Here is a 6,889-nt window from a genome sequence, read left to right on the forward strand (position 1 = left end):
AGGCTACTCAGTATGCCAGAAAAAGGCATCGACTACGTTTTTTAAGGCTCTTTTGGCCAGATTAGCTCACGGGAATATCTAAGGTGTTGGTACGGATAGCTCCGAGACAGCGATCAGACAATTTACGAGCCTCCCTCTCAAATACATGCTGATATTTATTTTTACAACTTTTTCATTATATTTATAGCTTGCTTCAAATGAACATCCTTTGCTAACTGACAACAATGCCAGTAGCAGTGACGATGAAGAGAGCTTGCAGCCACCGCCAACCAAAAGAAGTGGAAACGAAGTCGTTAAGTTAAAGGGAAGCTGAGACATCCACCCAAATGTAGCAATTTGCTACAATGGAAACCCAACCGGGTTCCTGGAAAGAAAGCCTCGCAGTTGAAGAATAATTGGTCCTGGTCCGGGACTCGAACCCGGGACCACCGCCTTCCCGGGGCAGCCGCTCTACCATCTGAGCTAACCAGGCGGCTAGCAGATGGCAGGGCGAAGTCGAATTTGTCGACAACTCGAAGCAAAGGCAAGTGTTTGATGTTATAGTTCAGGGGAAATTCGCTAGGTGAAGATAAGTAATTAAAGGGAAACTGAGACATCCACACAAATGTAGCAATTTGCTAAATTTGTAGCAATTTGTAGCAAGTAGCAATTTGTAGAAAATGTAGCAAGTAGCAATTTGCTACTTCGCCCTGCCATCTGCTAGCCGCCTGGTTAGCTCAGATGGTGGAGCGGCTGCCCCGGAAAGGCGGTGGTCCCGGGTTCGAGTCCCGGATCAGGACGAATTTTTCTTCAACTGCGAGGCGTTCTTTCGAGGAAACCGGTTGGGTTTCCATTGTAGCAAATTGCTACATTTGGGTGGATGTCTCAGTTTCCATTTAACTTAACGACTTCGTTTCCACTTCTTTTTGTTGGCGGTGGCTGCACGCTCTCTTCATCGTCACTGCTACTGGCATTGTTGTCAGTTAGCAAAGGATCTTCATTTGAAGCAAGCTATAAATAAAATGAAAAAGTTGTAAAAATAAATATCAGCATGCATTTCAGAGGGAGGCTCGTAAATTGTCTGATCGCTGTGGAAACACATATCTGAAGAACCATTTGGAAAGTTGCCCTAGTAATGCCTTGTATTTAAACCAGACGTACAAAACGAAATTATAGAAATTTGTGGTAAAATTATCAAAGAAAGCCTAAATGCAAAAGTGAACGCTGCAGGCTGCTTCTCCGTACTTGCTGACGAAACGACGGATGTTGCTGGAATCGAACAGCTTACTGTTCGTGCAAGTTACGTAAACAAGGATGTCAACGATATCGAAGGAAGGAAGGAAGGAAAATAAGAGGTGAAAGACAGAGAGGTTAACCAGGTTAAGTGTCCTGTTGGCTACTCTGCACAGGGGGATGGGGTAAGGGCAGAAAAAATTAGAAAACAAAAGAAGAATAAAAAGAAAAGAAAAAGAAACGTATCAGTCCGCAGATTCTATAGTTTTTCACTAAGTCCTGCTTCTTTTAAAAAGCGTACTAGCGCTTTTAAGGCAGTTCGTTCCGACATCGGCTGGGACCAGGGACCAAGAATTGTGGCTTCCGTAAAAGGACGGCTGTCTACCTTGTCGCGCGTGGTGCTGGGGAAACGACATCGAAGTGTTTTTAGGTTTTAGCACAGGAATAGATGCCCTCTCTCATGGAGACTGCAAGTAATATGTACTTACATGTGTACAAACTGCTGCAGATTCTAGTCACCCTTCCAGTGCCACTGCCATCGCAGAGAGATTTTCAACCATGAGATCACTAAAAAAACCACTTGCGCTTTACAATGTCTGAGGAACGCATGGTTATGCTGGCGCTTCTATACGCCCACAGAGACGTCGCCATCAACGTGTCCGAAGTTATTGAACGTTTCGTTAAACCTCCCCGCCGAGTGAAGTTTATCGTTTAGATAGCGAAGCAGCAAAAATCAATGCTTATAAAATTATATGTTCCTTCACGTTCCTATATAAGCTCGTAATATGAAAACGTATGACTGTTCATTAGTTTTTAATATCACAGAAATTTTCACCGTTTATTGTAACAGTTAGCATGATAATCAAACTTATCCTGGGAATACAAAAATTACGGGGACATCAATAACCAATTTTGACAAACCTTGCCCATTGAAAGCCCAGTACACGCGGCGTTTCCCAAAAACGCACTCGGATGTTAGGCAAATCAACTTGCCGCATCATCTGTGGCTTTCGTTTGTCCTTTTATTTCCGTTTTAGCTACATGTTTTTACTTCTTTTTTGAAACGGAGCAATACCCTTCTTTAATTTGGGGTGCAGAATAATTGTTGCCGCTGTGCAGGCAGTTAAAATACACATTTTGGTATTGATTTCTGCATTCTTTTTTTATTATTCTAGCCACATGGTGCTGTCGCGATCGCAGCATGGCCCAAATGCATATCACGTAATCTGAAATCATAGTTTTGTTCTTGCCTGCATCGTCTGTATTTATACACGTATGCGTGAAGTTCACTATCTGTGACTGCGCAACATGTTTATTTGTCTTGTTTGACGCATTATATACAGTGACGTTTCCTTAGATACGTAAATTTATTGCAGACATATACGTATATTTAAATATCTTGTTGCGAGGTTTTGTGTATGCAAGCAGTAAACTTGGTTTCACGCGACACGTTCTTGCCGTTCATCTTGGCATTTGTATATTCCATTCTATCTTCGCATTTCTAATGTATATTTTGCGGAACTTCTGCTTTTTATGTGTACTCGTTGTTGCAACTATAATTTCGGTGCAATTACAATATACGACCGGTAACATGTGCTCCTGCGCAATACATTGCAACGAAGGACAGCGTCATTGAGGTTTTTGCCTGGCCGTTGCATTTCTACAAAAATGTAAACAAGGTTGTTAAATGACAAAGATTCATCAAAATATTTGTCCACTTGTTCATTTTATGGCCTTTACGTGTTTCATACCAGCTGCATGCACTGCTTTGCTGGTTTCGAACTGATATAGTTCTAAAGTTCGCGTGATATTTTCTTTACTTATTAGATAGGCCAAAAAAAAAACGCGGAAGCATTGATAGCAGCTATATCTGGCACAATTTTTGGGACATACGAAGCTATTCTTTTATGAAACAAACACATTAGTTACTTGTCTTGACAGTGCCTAGCGTTAAATGGCAATGCAGTTATTATTCATGTATTTGATGCCTCGACAACTTCTACAAGGAGGAGGCCGCGTTGCAACTTGAGCCCCCCCCCCCCCCCCGAACAAAATTCCTGGCTACGCCACTGCCACCATGCTTACGCGTACGTTGGAGTGCCCAACTGGTACTTCCACCGTCACTTCCTCAAGGACCAGTTCGTACCCCATGCAGCGTCCGCGACCACCTCTGGTCACCAGATGCACAGGGTCTCAAACGATGGCACCCGCGTCTTTCACTAGGGGCGCAGCGCCACAACGACAGCGTCGCAAAACGCTAGCTGTCACGAGAGAAGAATGCGAAGACGCTGTCCTTACTAACGATCTTAGACTTTGGTCCTTACCACCAGGCAACATCGCACGCTGGGTCCGCACAATTGCGCGACTTTTACCGCTGTGTTAAGCTGGAGACAAGGGGCGCGATAATGGGTGCGATCATTCATACGGCGTGTATAGGTCCGACTGGCTTCACACGATTTGGGGCACATGGCCCCAACGAAGGTTTTAAAACTAGGGCAGAACTTAGCACCGCTAACTCGGTAAGGATGCGATAACATACTGTTACGAAGGTGTGGGTTTGTTTACAGGCGATGATAGAAGAGAGCACATGAAGGGAGCAGCCGAAGGCGAAAACCAGTCCGGTACGATCAACCGCCCAGTTCAAGCACGCGCTCCACGCCACCTCTTTGTCTTCTTCTAAACTCCGCGCATTGCCGCTACATTTTCCCCGGGGGCAGACGAAGCTCGCCGAGCAAGTTAAATGGGTTCGTGATAATACTGCTTGAAGCGAGCCACATGAACAACTTGTGTCACGCGCGAGCGCCGATTATTTGCAGTCACTTGGGCGACAACGTAGCTTACGTCACTTAGACGAGCGAGAATGACGAAGGCTCCAGAGTAGGTTCGAGAAACTTGCGGTACAGCCCCTTTTTTGTGAATTGTCCACAGCCAAACATAGTCACCGGGCGAAAGGCTCACGGAAATATGCCATGCATCGTAGAGGCTCTTGCTGTGGCCCTGTGAGGACAATGTCCTCAGACGTGCGAGTCACCGTGCTTCTTCTGCGCGACACAAAGTCTGAGCGATGGACAGGTCTTCATGATGCTGGAAGGGTAGGAGAGTGTCCAGAAAGCTCCGTGGATTGCGTACGTAAAGCAAAAAGAACGGCGCATATCCAGTAACTTCATGCTTGGCAGTGTTGTACGCGTACGTAACGAAAGGCAAGACGGCGTCCCAGTTTTTGTGGGACGCGTCGACATACATGGACAGCATGTCGGTAAGGGTGCGATTCGTCCGCTCAGTGAGACCATTAGTTTGCGGTTGGTAAGGAGAGGAATTCCGATAAGAACCACAAAGCCGCAGAAATCCTTCAACAACGTCGGCAGTAAATTGCCGTCCACGATCACTGATAACAACCCGTGGAGCGCCGTGACGTAAGATGACGCGGTGCAGCAGGAAGGAAGAGACATCATCTGCTGTGGCAGATGTAAGTGCCGCTGTTTCCGTGTAGCGAGTTAAGTAATCCACGCACACTATAAACCACCGGTGGCCAGATGATGTCTTCGGGAGTTGTCCGAGCAAGTCAATGCAAACTTTTTCAAAAGGCGACGTCGGTGGCGTGATGGGTTGCAAATAACCTGCAGGGCCAGTCGTTGTTCGCTTGTGGCGCTGACAAACAGCACAGATTGCGACGTACTGCTTCGTCGTTTTCCAGAGTTTCGGCCAGAAAAACCTCTGGCGGAGCCGGTGTACTGTGCGTGCGAAGCCAAGGTGGCCGGACGTAATGTCATCATGCATCGAACGAAGAACCACAGGGTGCATGTTTTCTGGCACTACTAAGAGCAATGGAGGGCCGTCAGCTGAGTAATTTTTCTTGTACAGCAAACCATAAGAAATAGTAAATGGCTGCCCGGGTGAATCATGCGCAGATTCTAATAAATGTTTCAAGGCAGGGTCACGATGTTGCTCGCTCTTGAAACTACTGAGGTCTGGGAAGTCGGACGAAATAGAAACTAAATAGTCGTCGAAGTCATCGTCCTCAGCGTTGCGGTACGGTGACGGGAGGCGTGAGAGGCAGTCGGCATCCGTGTGGCATCGTCCGCTCTAGTAGGTAATTGAAAAGCTGTATTCTTGAAGGCGCAACGCCCAACGGGCTAATCGGTCGGACGGGTCGCAGAGCCCAGCAAGCCAGCACAGTGAATGGTGGTCAGTCACTATGGTGAACTCGCGGCCGTGCAAATACGGCCGGAACTTCTGAATAACGAATACAACTGCTAGGTACTCCAGTTCTGTGGCGGTGTAGTTCTTCTCCGCTTTGGTAAGTGTCCGACTAGCATAAGCGACGACATGCTGCCGACCGTAGCAGATCTGAACGAACACAGCACCAACACCAGCACCACTAGCATCAGTATGCAGTTTAGTGAAGGCATCGGGATCGAAGTGCATCAGGACCGGTCCGGAAGTCAGTAAAAACTTCAGTTGCTGAAATCCAGCCTCACAGGAATCCGTCCACACGAATGGCGTGTCCTTGTGAACAAAGGACGTCAGCGCAAAAGCAAGCTGTGCGAAATTCTTGATAAATCGGCGGAAATATGAGCAAAGGCCCAAGAAACTTCGCAGGTCTTTCACCGTCTTTGGTTGCTGAAAGCTACGAACCACCGCAATCTTTTGTGGATCTGGTTGTATTCCCTGGTTGTCGACCAGAAAGCCTAGTACAAGAGCTTCACGCTCACCGCAGTGACACTTTTTGGAATTTAAAATAAGGCCTAGCTCGCCGTATGGAGTCAAGCACGATCGATAGGCGGTGATTATGCTCTGGAAACGTCGTGCCATAAGTAATCGCGTCATCTAGATAGCACATAGAAATTTCCCATTTGAGTCCGCGAAGCACTATCCATAAACCTCTCGAATATCGCCGGAGCGTTGCACAAGCCGAAAGGCATAACGTTGAACTCAGAGGCCGTCGGGTGTTACGAAGGCTGTCTTCTCCTTGTCCAAGGGGTGCATAGGAATTTGCCAGTATCCTGACCGCAAGTCAACGGAAGAAAAATATGACGCGGAGTGCAGACAGTTGACGGCGTCATCTATACGTGGCAGTGGGTACACGTCTTTTTTTGTGACGGCGTTGAGAGGGCGGTAGTCCACGCAAAAGCGCCACGAGTTGTCCTTCTTTTTGACGAGAATCACCGGAGGTGCCCACGGACTGCATGATTCTTGTATGACTTCTTTCCGCAACATATCTTGCACCTGCTCAGCGATGATTTTCCTCTCAGAAGGCGAAACGCGGTAAGGCTTCTGACGAATTGGCGATGATTGCCCGGTATTTTTTCGATGTTGCTTACGAGATGGCGGCAGCGTATTGGTTGATTTCTGGTCTTGCGCAAAATCAAACACTGAAGCGTAACTTGCCAGCACCTCTTGAAGGAGGCGCCGCGCAGCAGAAGGCCGCGACTTGTTGATAATGCGCTCAAAGTCAAAGGAATAATCAGGGTAGGAATCAGGATGGGATTTCGCTCCGGCAGACGACACTTCCACGGTTTGGACAGTCATCGTAGTTTCTTCGTCAAAGCTTGCCAGTTTAAGTCCTGCCGGCAGAGATATCGGTTGTTTTGAGACATTTACTGTCCACAAGTGGGTAGAGCCGTCGACGGCGAGCACGAGGCAAAGAGGCACTATCACATTTTTCTTGAGCGCGTTG

The 6,889-nt window shown here is 47.1% G+C and overlaps 1 non-coding gene across 1 annotated transcript; it reads right to left on the reverse strand.

Annotated features, from left to right (window-relative positions):
* Positions 1-396: 396 nt before the first annotated feature.
* On the reverse strand, positions 397-472 carry Trnap-ggg (transfer RNA proline (anticodon GGG)). The gene has a single exon. It is a non-coding gene; the product is annotated as a tRNA-Pro (tRNA).
* Between the last annotated feature and the right edge of the window lie 6,417 nt (positions 473-6,889).

The sequence above is a fragment of the Dermacentor silvarum genome, chromosome 3, assembly GCF_013339745.2.
Source record: "Dermacentor silvarum isolate Dsil-2018 chromosome 3, BIME_Dsil_1.4, whole genome shotgun sequence".
Lineage (NCBI taxonomy): Eukaryota > Metazoa > Arthropoda > Arachnida > Ixodida > Ixodidae > Dermacentor > Dermacentor silvarum.